Source organism: Sarcophilus harrisii, chromosome 1 (genome assembly GCF_902635505.1).
Source record: "Sarcophilus harrisii chromosome 1, mSarHar1.11, whole genome shotgun sequence".
Taxonomy (NCBI): Eukaryota; Metazoa; Chordata; class Mammalia; order Dasyuromorphia; family Dasyuridae; genus Sarcophilus; species Sarcophilus harrisii.
The window spans coordinates 377,655,533-377,671,301 of record NC_045426.1 but is presented as its reverse complement, the minus strand read 5'-3'; positions in this window follow the sequence as shown (position 1 = coordinate 377,671,301).

The window sequence follows — 15,769 nt, the reverse complement described above, 5'->3', positions numbered from 1 at the left end:
TGAGGCAAACAAGGTTAAATGACTTACCTAGAGTCACACAACTAGTGTTTGAACCCAAATTTGAATTCATAGCTTCCTGACCCCAAGCCTGGTACTCTATCCACTGTACTACTTATCTGCCATAATGTTATGTTTAAAGAAGGTCAGAAAAAAGTGTGATTTTTATCTTCTCCTCTCCCATTGTGCTCTTAATTTTACTATAGAAGTGATGGTATTGGAGCCATATAGAGCCCCAAGTGTCATTTGAAAAAAAAATTTCTTTTCATTTGTAGTTTGCCATGGAAAGAATTAATCAGCAAATAGCCATCTCACTAATAAAGAGCTACTATCTTTAGCTGGTTCTCAAAAAAAAAGTAAATTTGGTTTTATGTTCTTAATGACCTTCAGTCATGTTAGGGCCTACTACAACTGGCTTTCTGCTCATACTCTTCTAACATTTGGAATCACTTAAAGGCCATGATGAGGAATCAGACAACATCTTCATTGAAAGTATTCCTTCATATCAAAGGAGTGAGTGAAAGAGTAGCTGCTTCACAAATACTTACTGAATAACATACTGACAGTATGTATGCTTCAAATTTTTGTCTGGGGACCTCTATATTCTCTGTCTCTTGATGATTTCATCAGTTCCCATGAATTCAGTTATTTTTTTCTATCATATGACTTCTGAATTTATAAATCCAACTCTCATATAATCTAACATTTCCACCTACATTCTAAATTTCTCTCCTTGTATTCTCAGGGACATCTGAAGCTCAATGTATCCAAGTAGCATTCATTATCTTTCCTCAAAAACTCCCCATATGTTTTATTTCTGTCAAGGATAGCACTATCCTTCCAGTTAACTCAAATCAGAGAAAATATCTGAAGTAATAATACTCTAATACTCTCATTTTATAATTGAGGAAACTGAGGAAAAGAGATGAATGACAAGGTGACTTGCCCAGCTCACAGACAGTATGTGTCTGAGACTGAATTTGAACTCCTTTTCCTGATACCATGCATACATTTCTATACAATGCTCTATCCATTGCACCACATAGCTGTCTTGTGGAATCAGAGTGAGGGAGAAGTTTTCCTCCCTACACACGTACTTTTCTTTATTCTTTTTATGGATACTTTATGTATAGATATCCACAATTTCATTCGCACTCCTAAGATGGCTTTGTTTTACGTCAGATTTTTATCCTAGCATCCAATATGGTCAAAGAGACCCATCTTCTGAAATGAAAATATAAACATTGCTCTGGATGGGGAAAAAATGAAAGGAAGAATTCTGCTTGAACATGAGAATTCTATCTTTTTTTTTCTTTTTACAGCAAATAAGGTTTATGGATTGCAAAGAGGAGACTGACACATTAAAATAAGCCTTTTTACAGTATTTTCCCATTTAAGCTGGGCATGAGCAGCATGCTGGATTGGGCCTGGAAAGTCTGACTCACTAGTTTTTCAATTTAGTTTGTTAATAGCCTGCCTTTCATAAAAGCATCCAGCACAATCACACCGATCCCTAAATCAATAGGATGATGCAGCAATGCCTCACAGAAATGATATTTTTGAAATAAATATATACCATTCAGCCAGGTCCATTTGACATGAAATTTATATACTCAATAAGAAAGCATAATTAATGGTCCTGAACTATATTTTCCTTCACCTTATTTCACATTTCAAGAAGCACAGGATTTCTTGGAAAAAAAATAAAAGGAAGAAAGAAGTCAAGAAATTGAAAATATCACTAAAGAATTTAAGAAAAAATATAAAGAAAAATAGAAAAGAAAGAAAGGGAAAAGAAGAAAGAAGAAATAAAGAAAGGAAAGAGAAAAGAAAGCAATCAAGGAAAAAACTATTGAAAAAAAGGAAAGAAATTTTCCATTCTAAAATGGAATGCTTTATTTTAGACAATTCCAGCTAATTGGTTCTCTACACAACCCCTTTCCCTTGCCCCAGATCTCATTATCTCACAGTTCAAGAATCTTGGCAGTCTAGTATATTTCAGGAAACCAGGTGGCCAAATCCACATAATAAAATACTGATGGTTGACATACCTAACCTTTTGCTCACTCAATAAGCATACATTTGTTGAACATTTACTATATAGTGAGCACTGAGCACTGTGCAAGGCCTTGGGGAATATGCTGAAAGAAAGGAAGAGAGGAAAAAAATGAAGGAAGGAGGGAAGGAAAGAAGGAAGGGAGGAAGGGAGGAAGGAAGGAAGGGAGGGAAGAAAAAAGGAGGCATCCTTGCTCTTCCCAGCTTACAATCACATTGGAAAGGCAAAACAGTCACAAGACAATTAGAAAATAGAATCTCATAATTTCAGTTATAAGGGACCATCAATGCCTGCCTAAATAGGAATATTTTCCTTATAATACCCAATAGTTGAGTATATACTTGGATTGAAGACTGTCAGTGGGAGGGAACTCATTAAACCTTAATGATCTAATTGGTTCAGACTAAAGTGATATCAGTGTTCAGAGACAAGAGAGATCTATCAGTTCAAGTATGGAATGGTCAAAAAATACCCCTCCTAGATCAGAAAGAATTTACACTTGCTCATTGGATAAGGTTTGGGGCATAAGGGATGCTGGAGATTCTGTAGTCTATTTCTCTCATTTTATAGAAGAAGAACCCAAGGCTCAGAAATGTTAAATGATTTAATCAAGTTCAAACAGAAAGCAAGTAGCAGGTCAGTTTGCCTTGAAGGAGTGATAGGACTGAAACAGGGAAAAAAGAAGGAAAAGAATATCCTAGATGAACAGTAAACAAAATATCCTGGCAAGTAGAAAGGAAATGGCTATCTCATTTTGGGGTGAGGAGTCTATGAAAACTTCCTTACTGGACTCTCATTTCTACTTGATGCTAAGTATACAATGTATTTATTCTCTAAAAGTGAATTGAAATTTCAAAGAACTTTGATTTTAACTATATTTTTTCCGAGAAAAATGAAGAAATATGTTTAAAGTGCCTAATGCATGCTAAGCATTATGCTTTCTACTTTGTAAATATTATCTCCTTTGATGTGGGTAAAAAAGACAATGGTGGTCCGTTGTGTGGAAATTTCAAGCAAAAGGAACAATATGACTAAATAGGGAATAGGAAATAAAAATATCACATGCAGTGGACACCAAGGGTGTTGCTTGACTAGAACAAGGTGACCAAATAAGATTTTTATATCTATTCCTGGCTCAAAGTCTGTTCTGAGTGTACCCCATTTTATGTTATCCCCCAAAATGATACACATCTTTTAAAACCCACAAAATTTTCCTTTTGGGCCAGTTGGATAATTTTCATTGTTACTGTGGTGATATATCTGTAGGATTCTTCAACTAATTCTATTTAACTACTTCACCCAACTACTGGCTTGTTAGCTAAATGAGATTTAGGAGATATAAATACTTTTTTTCTTCTCCTGCAGGTTGTTTGTGTCAATGGCTTATTAATTCTTTATCTTTTTTTCCCCTAGTGCTTAGCCCCAGGCTGGAGACTGTTCAATGGCAAAACATCTCAAAGTTTAATATCCCTTTGTCTTCTGCTTTGGAGATATTCTTCTCTATACATCTGTTACCTTCTCCCAACTTCGTTTCCAGTAAGAAACACAGACTTTCAAAGAAACAGAGTTTAAACCTGTGTAGCCAGGAATGAAGTAAATCTCTAATTACCTTTTGGTGAGAATATAGGAGGAGAATCAAACTAAAAGTAGGAAATATCTAAGGGTGTATGTAATGTGAGTTACATTTCAGAAAACTCTGGAAAACTTGGGGGAAAAAGTCACAGCTCAGGGATTAAGTGTTACATAATCCAATTAAAAACACATACATTTTTACAGTTTTAAAGTTTATGAAGTATCTTGTGACAGAGTTGTAAGTTATTAGAATTGTTATATCTATTGTGCAGATGTAGACATAAAGAGTGGAATTGACTTAGCTAGGATTACACAGCTAGTAAATACTATGGGGTAAATTGAAATCAGATCTTTTGTGTATATATATATATATATATATATATATATATATATGGACTTTTTTACATGTTGCCTCCTATTTTAAAAAAGCAAAGGAATTAAGTAAGTGTATTTAATAATAAAAATAATTCTAGATTGCTAAAACTCAACCTATACTGACATCCTAGAACAAGCATCATAGGACAGAAATCCCCAAACACCTCTTAAACTCACATTCCCACAACTGTGCTTGGTTACTTCCAATTTGGAAGTAATTAAGCTAAGAAATAAGAGATGTATTGTATTAACAAATTATCCAAGAGTAGAAGCACTCTCTTTGCCTTTTTGAAAGAGCCTAGCTTCCCAATGTGACATCTAGGAAAACAAGCAGAATAGATTTTCCTGGTGTCTAGTGCTAAAATACATTTTCTCAGAAAAGCTATTCTAAAAGGTTGTTAGGTAGAGTTGAAGCAGCGTTATCAGTACCACCTATGTTATGGTCCAAATAGATTTTTATGGATCGAACTGAGAAGCTAACCACTATTTGAAATGGTGTTTTCAAGGAAAAGAATATTTTGTGTTTGAAACAACCTACATTGAAACAAAAATTTGGAACAACATCCATTGGTCAGACTGCTACTTATTAGTTTGGGTTTTTATACCCACCTTATCACCCAGAACCATGCAATATTAGCACTAGGAAGGATTTTATAATCCACTTATTATAGCTAGTATTTACATAGCATACTTTACAATTTATTTTAATCAGTATTTTTTTAAATGAGTTCAAATTCCCTTTCCCCCATCCATTGAGAGTGCAAACATTTACCCAGCAATTTAAATTTTGCATACCTCAGACACTATCCTCTCTCCACCCAACTAAATTTGCCTCAGATGATGAAATTCATAATTAAAGCTTTAATTGATATTTATTTGGTTTTGAGCTCATGATTTGTTTTCTAGCAGTCACCCTATCCCCCACCCTTCCTTTACTATATTATGTAACCATCAATGATGGTTTCTGTCTAGCTCATCTTTATTGGACCAATAAATCCTGCAGAACTATTACTGAGTTTATTTTCCAAAAAGAAAATGTCTGGGAAAAGGCGGGCACCCTACCAAAAAAAAAAACGTATAAATACCTCACCCTATAGATCCAGGATCATTACAGTCAGTCTCCAATCTACTTTTTGGACCTTATTGTCTAGCGATCTTCCTTACAAACTCTATGCTACAGGAAAATTGCACTCTGCATTGTTCCTTATTCTTATTCTGTGTTCTTCCACTGAGTCTAAGATGCTGAGGGAAAAACTGTCACTCTCCTCCAATCTCTTCCATTTAACGTTCTCCCTTTTGTCAAGGTCCAACTCAGGTTTCATGTCCTGTGAAATTCTGCCCTGATCTTCCAAGCAGGAAGTGATTTCTCCTTGTTCAGATCTTTCAAGCCCCTCTGTCTGACCTTTCCTATGCACTTAATCATATCCTAAATTGTATTATGATTGCTTCTATACATGTCCTTGAGGGCAGGAACAGTGTCATGCCTCATCTTTGACTGAGCACAGTGTCATAGAAATGTCTGTGGAGGTGAATTCATTTAACTGAATGGAATAGAATTGAACAAGTGAGGTACTATGGAAAGATTACTGAATTTAGAGACATGGGACCCGCATTCAAATGAAGTCTTTGCATTAGTGCCAAATTATTACCTATGAAACAGTGTGCAAGTGATGTCCCCTTCTTGGGACTCAATTTCCTCATCTGAGGATGACGACTAGATGACCTCTAAGGTTTCTTCCAGGTCTAGAACTTTGATCCTGTGATCCTATGAATTGAATTTAATATCTATCAGAATTAATAAGTAAGAGAGATTACTTTGAGCTGGAGCTGGAGCTGGAGATAATCACATCAAACCACATCAAACCAGTAGATTTTTATTAGAACCAGCTACCTGGAATGGAATTTGTAGATAAAAGACCTATAAAGTCATTGGGTTTTAATTCTGAGATTAACTTTAAGAAGACAAAAATGAAGTTTTTCGTCCCTGAATGTCTGTCTGGCTGACTGGCATGTCAAGGTGACTGACCAGTCAGAGTGACTGATGCAGCACATACTGGGAGACGTGTAATAGGCAGAAGAATGGCACAGAATCATGTCCAGGACTGGCAAATGAACACGGAGAAAGCTTTAGTCAGTTTACCTGTTTTCCCTCTTTTTAACCCTATGTATGATGTGACTCACTACTGAGCAGGGAGCCTTCCTTAGTAGCTCCATTCACTTTGTAGTTGGAATCCCTTAACTCCACCACAATCACATAACAAGACTAATTAGAAACAGCAATCACTTTAATCTGCTGTGTAGTACTTTGAGATTAAGGGTCTCATTTATAAATCACTAGTATTTGTGACACCTATACTTTGAAGTCCTTTGGGAGTGAGTCAGTGACAGAAAGACATGGCTGCCCCAGGAGGTTTGTGTGTGTTTGAATCTTTTAACACTTGCTTGTATTCTCTAGTCCAATTCTTGTTGCAAGTCACTGTCATTATCTGATTTCTTAGTCTTCCCAATCTAGAAGATGACTTATGTCATTTCTACTCAGGCTCAAGTTTTGTGAAATCTATGTGTGTGTGTGAGAGAGAGAGAGGGAGAGAGAGAGGGGAGGGAAAGGAGATAACAAGAAGGAAAAAAAAGCATTGATTCCTTTTTTGCACAGCAATATCTATCCCTAATCTCACCCCCACCTTACTTCTGGTATCCTTATGCTGTTCATTACAGGATATAACTCATTCTTCTCTAATGGGGCAATTTCTCAACTTTAACATTATCTTTATTATTGTTCTATAGGAAACTATCAGCAGGATGATTTCAGAGAGGTCTGGAGAGATTTACATGAACTGACACTGAGTGAAATGAGCAGAACCAAGAGAACATTGTACAAGGCAACAAGATTGTATGATGATCAATTCTTATGGACTTGACTCTTTTCAATTGTGAGGTGATTCAGATGAGTTCCAATGGTCTTGTGATGGAGAGAGACATCTGCACCTAGAGAGAGGACTGTGGGGACTGAGTGTGGATCACAATATAGTGTTTTCATTTTTTTCTTGTTTGCTTGTATTTTTTTCTTTGTCATTTTTCCCTTTCTGTCCAGCATAACAATTGTAGAAATATGTATAGAAGAATTGTACATGTTTGACATATATTGAATTGCTTGCTGTCTAGAGGAGTGGGTGGGAGGAAGGGAGGAGAAAAAAAACTTGGAGCACAAGATTTTGCAAAGGTAAATGTTGAAATTATCCATACATGTGTTGTGAAAAATAAAAAAAGCTTTAAAATTATCTTTCTTCTTTTGGTGAATTTTCTAATTTCCCAAAATTCTGTTCTCAGTCCAGTGGATAATAAAAGAAATTATGTGAAAAAAATTCACATTAAATTGAGAATATCTGAAAATGACTATTCACATCAAAAAAAGATATTGAAGAGGACAATTCCTTAGTCTAACAAAGAACATATCTTTAAAGACAAAATTAAGACATCTTGTCACCCAAACAGAGCAGACATTTGATAGCACAAAAATCTTCCAATTGCAATTCACCCTTCAAGTTTACAATCCAATTTGTTTGTGAATAAGGCCAACCCTGCTCTCACCTCCTGTCCTCATGGTTTTGAAATCACTCCATCTTGGCCACAAGGATATCATGAGAGATTTGGCCTAGTGCCTTGTTTAAAATCAGAGAAACTATGTTTCAGAAAGTTTCATTCTAGCTATCTAGTCTGTGTTGAAAGGGAAAGGAAGTGAGACACTGACAATCACTATTTTTATTGAAGTCTTGATTCTTAGATTCAAGTTTGATATTTAAGTTGGGATTGAAGTTTTTCTACTTACATTTCCCGCAGGGAAGGGCAAACTTGAAGAAGAGACTTAAATGTTTTAACACTTTGGGAAAGGTCTCAGCATATCTGTAACAATCTATGTGTGGTGAAAAATTGTGAGGAAGGTCAACTAGACTATTCACCTATGCCTGTGGTTGTTCTTGGGAAATTATCTCTCTTCAGAATCACAGACTAGGTCTGAGTGGATAACAGTAATTAGGGATGGCACTACTGTATACTCAGAGTATAAAAGAATTCAGACTCTTTAATGGACCTACCTGAATTAAACAAACCTCAAACACCTCTTAAATTTACCAATCATGAGTAAGTTACTTAAAGATGCACAAAGAAACTGGTAGAATACTTAAGTTTCAGGACTTGCACTAATGGATTTCTCAGTCATCCAAATGATTTTTTTTTTAGGTCTACTGATCTGTCCCCTCTTTCCTCTATTCCTTTCCTTCCTCTAGCAGAAGTAGATAAATATTTCTGAATTGTATTTATAATCTTAAAGATACAGAAAATGTGCTGTTTTTCATGAATATTTTTGAAATAATGTAAGAATCTGTAACATATATGACTTTATGGATATTTGAGTACTTTTGAGTTGTAGGTATTTTCCCCATATATAGTCAATAAAATTCCTGAATATTCTTCAGCTAAAATTTTCTTGCAGCAACTATCCCATCTCTCCTCCTCTACTACATTCATACCTTTTGCACTAGGTACAGTTATACATTCATTATTACCATTGCTTCTGAGAAAGGGCATATCAATTACTTCTATATAACTCCATCTACTCTCTGTGATTTTTTCCATATCAAAACATTCTTGCCTATCTATTCCTTTCTTTGTATTATCTTTCCTAATTTTGTTATAAACTCTGAGAAAGGACTTGCCTCATTTGTGTCCTTAGCCCATAGTTAGTATATAATTTGTATCAATCTATCTATTCATCTTTCATTCCTTCCATTCATTTATCCATCTATCCATTCTTCCAACAGTGCAGATTACATCCCATTCATATTTATTCATCTTGGGCAGATCTTGTTCATGTCTTCCTTTTAATCTTCTCTTGTGAGGAGGGGTGAACCTCCCAAAATGTTTCCCTAGATCTCTTGTATTGCAAAAAAAAAAAAAGAAAACTAATCAAGCCTATGAGATGGCATCAGTTACTTGGTTTTGCTAAATAACTGGTTTACTTCCCCTTTTTGGTCACATACCACTCTGACAACATCCTTTAAAAATTATTCTCCTGCACAACTAATTGTTAGAAATATGCTTCAGCTTATCTTATGCCTGCTGTGGACCTCCCCATTGTCCTTGAATGATCCACATTATGAATTCTTCAGTGACTTATATTTTATTATACATCACACTAAAACATTAACAGAAGAATATTTAGATTAAAAATATAGACCTTTATTTCAGGAAAAATCTAAAGGTCATTAAATCACTGCACAATTTCCCAAAAACATGCAGGCCCCTATCTTCTCTTTATATTTCAATCCAACTCATTGTTCAACTTCAGTGTCTATCCAAGATGTGTGTATGTGTGTGTGTGTGTGCACACACTGACAGAATTGACTGTCCACTGAGTTAAATGATATAATCTAGATGGCAAAAAATTTAAATATTAAAAAATCTACTAGTATTTTTCTGAGTGGATAGTTAAGTCAAATTATTTTGAGTGACGTTACAGTTTTAACATCAAGTGAGTGAGGTATAACATGAAAATACATATTTACCAAAGGTATTTGCCAATATCATGGAATATGTATTGCCCAAACTTCAGATAAAAATGTCTAAGTAGATAAGCCAAGTATATAAAATATGAAATAATAGACTTTCAATCTAAATCCTTCACTATATTGCCATTATGATTGGGTTTTAATAATATTAAAAATTCATCAAAAATATCAGAGCATTGGGAAGCTCTATTGAGGATCTATAGAGAGAGGTAAATGAAAATTGGACAAGATAAGAAAACAAAGATCAACTGTGACATGCATGATTTGAGCAAATACACCAATTTATAAGGCAGTTCATATATTGGATAACATTTTGGGAGTCAGGATTGTGAAGGGTGTTAATGATGAGCTAACACTAACCAGATGAAATATAATAAGGTAAAATACAAAGTCCTACATTTGAGGGTTTTTTTAAAATCTTGAATCAATTACATAAATAAATGATGGAGAAGATATGACTAGAAAACAATTTACATAATAGGAAAAGACCAGAAAATTTTATTGACCTATCCACTCTGAGAAAACATCTAATGTCATGTGAATATAAATTTGCTTTGAAGAAGAATTCATACAAATACAGTGTCCAGACTGAGGGAAATTACATTCTTACTGCAAACTGTCCAGTTTAGACCACATCTACTAATACAAAAAGTTCCTAAATAGTGCATGCTCTTTGATGCAGCTATCTATACCACTGTCAGGCTTATGCTTCAAAGAGATCAAAGAAAAAGAAAGTCTTACATGTACAGAATATTTCTAGTAGCTCTTTTTGTGGTGGCAAACATGGAAAATAAGGGAATTACATCAATTGCTAAACAACTTACAGTATGTGCATATAATGGAATACTCTCATGCTATAAAATGAGAGAAATATGATTTCAAAGAGATATGAAAAGATTAATATAAACTGATGCAAATGAAGTGATCAGAATGAGGAGAAGAGTTTATTCTGTAACATCAATATTAAAAAATAAACAATTTTGAAGACTGGCATGAAATGATGAAGATTGAAATGAACAGAACAAGGAGAACAATTTATGTAACTACAACACTGTTAAACAATTTTGAAAGTCACAAGAATCCTGATGAATTACAATGACCATCCATGATTCCAGAGGACAAATAATGAAGCATGCTATACACCTCATTACAGAGACGTGATGGATTTTAGAGTGCAAAATGACACATACTTTTTTTTTTCAGACAGCCAATGGGAAAATTTATTTTGCTTAGCTATGTATGTTTATTACAAGGAATTTTGTTTTTGCTTTCTTTTTTCTACTCAAGTGGGAATGGGAGCAGAAGAATATTTATTTCTGTTAATTTTTACAAATAATATTGAGCTTTTAAAATATGCTATATCTACATTATAGATATTTTTGATTCTTAATTCTGACTGCTACATTCAATAAGGGGCATTCTCATCTGAATGAAAAGAAAGGTTATTTGTTAATAATGTACTTGTACTACTTACCCCATATTTGTGAAAAAAAACCCTCTGTAACCTTCAAGTTTTATCAGAATAGAAGCTATAATTAGAATCTAGGGTTTTTTTTTCCTGTAGAAGGACACAAAATATTGGTTTTCTTGAGCCACAATATGATACTAGAGCCTGCCTTGCAAATAGGAAAATAGCCATGATGTCAGAGGAGCATTTCAAATCTTCCCCAACTATCTAAAAAACAAAGGGGAAAAAACTCTTATTCCTTTATATTGAATTTGGAAATTCTACTATTATAACTTCATCACTCTTTTATAAGATTTGGCTTCCTCAAAGCAACGCATATAAGATTTGGCTTCCTCAAAGCAACGCATTTTTTTTCTAGAAGGAAAGAAAGGTATTAGTAAGGAAATTGGAGTTAGGAAATCTGGGGTCCAATTCAAGCTCTGTCTTTTACTAGATGTATGACCACAGCCAGATCTCCAAATCTCTGTATTTTTCTTTTTCAGTATTTAAAATCTGACCAATAATGTAAGCATTATTTACTTCACAGGGTTGTATAAAGTGCTATTTAAACATGGATGACTATTTTATAACAAACCTTTTATTAATCATTGACTCTTTAGTATAAGTCTTAGATCATTTCCTGAAAGCAAGTTTTAATTTGGGATGAAGGTAGAGGTTAAAAGTTTCTCTAAAAGAAGAGAAAGGAGCATATAATGAATGGCCTTGAAGACAAACTTTCCTGACAACACAATTGTGAGAAGGTTGACCCTATGTAATCTTTACCTTCTGAACTACAACTGTCTGTCATGAAAATTTTGATGGGTCTGCGCTTATCTGCTTTCTGACTATAAATATTTATTTATGCTCTAAAACCAGATTTCCTGCCTTTACAATTCATATTTTACACAAATGTCTGTTAATAAATGAACTAGTGAGCTAGCATGGACAATGCAGGTAACACACACAAATATACATACATACGTAGATATATGATTTGCACTTTACAGATTGTAAAATATTGATTTTGATCTGTCAATCTTGATGTTCATCTAGGAAAAAAAAACAATCAAAACAAACATGCCATTGGGCCAAAGCCAAGCTCTTTGTTGTGAATTTTTAAAATCTGCCTAACCAAATATAAGAAAACCTAACTATTTAGAAAAATTAATTGGGTATTTTATAAATATTTGTAAGAACTTTATTTTTTCAATATTTGCAAACCTATTGTCAAGAAATACATTGGAAGAGGACAGCTAGATGATGCATTTGCGTACAAGGCTTCTTGACTCTAAGGTCAGGTCAACTTTCTATCCTTTAGCCACTATGGTATACAGATCTTTCTACCCGCCATCTCTGTCCCTATTGCCTTGCCCAATAATAACAAGCAGAAGATTGTCAAACAACATATGCTTTTTTCTATATCTTGCAAGGAATCTTGCATAATTTTGATGTTGAAAATAAGCTCTTAAGGAAGCATTTTGCTCTACTGAATCAAAAACTTCTAAGAATCAATAAACAATAAGCATAGAGAGATCTTGTAAACTCTGAAACTTTCCATCAGTTGTAAGATAATGTATTTTCTACTGTGTGATATCACTTAAAATGCCTGTTTATTCCTTATTAATATCCTTAATAAGGATATACTCAATGTGTAGTATATTATTTTCATATTTTCCATAAATGAGAAAGTAGAAATATGAGTTGGTCACCTTGATCCCTTTTTGAAAGCATTATTGAAGCCTGATTTTTTAATATTTCTATGACATCTTCAGCTCCTTATGATATCTCATGGATTATTCCCTTAATGTCTTCACAATTGTCTTTCCTACAGCACAGATCTCTTGTATATGCCCTTGGCCTTATGAAGTTTAGAGTTGTGTTTGATTTTCTCATCTTTATTCTCTTTAATGCAATTTCTATACCTTCTACAATCACATCCAGGACTATATTATTAGAGTCCAAATATGATGACTCCATTTTCATTGAAGGTGAAAAGAGTTTCATATAAAAAAAATGTAGATCTTTTGTCTGCTCTTTTTTCCCAGCTCCATCCTCAAGTTAACAGGCTAGTTGGGAGAGGAAAATAGATCTCTTTGTTATTTTTAGCCCATTTTCCTGTCAGCATCACGCTTCTGCTTATATTCTATATAATTTCAAAAACTCAGTTCAATAAATGTGAATTAAAATCTTATGCAAGCAGAAGGGAGCATACAAAGGTTAGGTTAGGCAAAGTTCTTGTCCACATGGATCTTACATATATGTAGTTACAACATATTATGTAATAGAGGAAAAAATTAATGAAAACGGCTACAAAATAAAAAAGAATGATAAACACAAGTAAGAACTCCAGGCAAAATACTTTGAGAAACCTGAGGAGATCAATTTTATCTGAGGATCAGAAAAGATTTAATGAAGTTAGCACCAGACTTGGACCTTGAAGAAAAGAATTATTAACAGATCAGTTGATGTGTGTTTGTGTTTGTGTGTACAATGAAGATGGATCCAACCATCCAAAATATTTGAGCTGTGAAAAGTTTCTCAGCTTGCTATGATAAGAAATCACTGTCCTCTAGAAAAGAGATATAAAACATGCAGTCAACAATGTCATGCAGTCCCCAAAACTCAAACCAGATTAAAATATAATTGAAAATTTTATAACATAAATAAAAATGCAATAAAACATAGATGATGTTAAAATGTGGTTTTCCAAATCATTTTAAGGCATGCAGGGATACTTACATATCATTTACTGGCTCTGAATTTGACACCACTGCTTTAAAATGCTATAGTGAAGAATTAACGTTCCTTGGATTGCAGCTCTAAAATGAAAAAGGATGTGATTAAGCAGAACAGCTTCAGAATTTAATGTTCAACACTAGTGTCATGAGTGATTTGACTCTTTTCTTCTTACACTGTGTTGGAGACATAGAGAGATTGTGACATGACTAGTAATCCTTTGGACATGGACAAGGTGGCAGCTATTTCGTATGGCATGGGAAACATTTATTTACTGCTTGATTCAGTTCCTCATTATGTGTCTTGCTATTCTGATACATTAAGTGAATTTTGCTATAAATTCATGTGTCAGATGACCTAGCCTGGAATAGAGATGTACTGCTGGGGGCTCAGACCTGTAGATTTGAATAGATAATGATCCACAACAGAACCTTGAACCTGGATGTAGCTGAAAGAGCTGCCACATCAGAGCTCCCTGAGCTTTATTTAAATAGTGAAATTGAAAGGACCTCAGAGGTCATGTCTGCCTGAAATATTCTTTCCCATTATAGCATTCAAGACAAGTAAGTGGTCATTCAGCCTCTCTTTAAAAGCTGCCAGTGGTGGGCAACTTATTACCTTGTCTGGGAGAGCATTTTAGTTTGATGTAGTTTGAATTGTTAGAGATTTCTTCCTAAATAGGTACATTTTTTATGTGGATATCTGTGTATCGATGAATAGATTTAGGGAGTGAGTAAAAGAAGGGATGATGAGAAAAAAGAAGACATTCAAATAGAAAATAACAAACCCCCAAAACTTTTATTTGACCTTTAGAATCTGGCTACTTGGGCAGAGTGGATAAAGCATTGGACTTGGAATCCATAAGACTCATATCCATGAGTTCAAATCTGGCCTCAAATATTTAGTAGCTGTTTGACCCTGAACAAATAACTTAATCCTGTTTGCCTCAATTTCTTCATTTGAAAATTTAGTTGGAGAAGAAAAATGGCAAGACATTTTTTCATCTTTGCTAAGAAAAAAATGATATGGGGTCACAAAGAGTAAGGCATGACTGGAATGAATTTACAACAACAACAATCAAAAGAAGTTGCCTCTAGATTTTCCAACATCTCTACCTGTCAAAGTGAATTTTCTGCCCCACATTGACAATACTAGTTCTATCAATGGGATCCAAGATGGTGGCCTTCCTTTGTACCTTCAACTCATTCCCTCCAGCCCATGCTAGCTGTTGTATACCATTCCTGAGCTAGGACATGGATTCTGTTCTGGGGAAGATATTAAAAGCTGAAACACCCCCTGTAGTCCTGAGGGAGGAGGCAATTGTTCCTTCACATTGGTATCCCTCCAAGGACAGCAGTGCTTTCATATTTTCGGATTAATTCATGATCAAACATTGATGAATCACACTATTTTACTGAAAAGCACAGTCCTTAAGTCAACCACCTAATCTAAGGGAAGAAATTAAACTCTAAACCAACATAAACACATTACAAGTCATTAGTGTAACTAAAAAGGAATGTATAATTAAAACATTTGTGTATTTTAGCTCAAATTCATCTGCGGTCGGAAATTTTAATGAACTGTTCATCAAAGAAATCTCGGGAGTCTGGGGATAAGTTTAGCATAACAAGAAATTGGATGTTTTCTTCCCCTCCGCACCAGAAGCTCCATTCCCACCGGTTTCTAAAAACCAACCTGTCATTGGCTCCACCAAACTAATAATGATTCTAAGTGGTTATGATCGCTACAGTGTTTTAAACTGATGTTATCTTTTTTATCCCTTAAGAATCATGTTTTTCATAATTACTTCTCTTTTGTCCTTTCCTTAAGACAAATGATTTTGTAATTAGTGATGAAGGAAGGAGTCATCACTCCAAGACATCTGTCAAGTTGTCATGAAGTATGTCTCCCTGTAGCTATATTTAAACTTTCTGTTTAATAGCCTCTTGCTTTATTTCACGATTACATCTCTGTGGAACCATACGCAGGATCCCCTAATGATCAGGTTCTATAAAACACAGA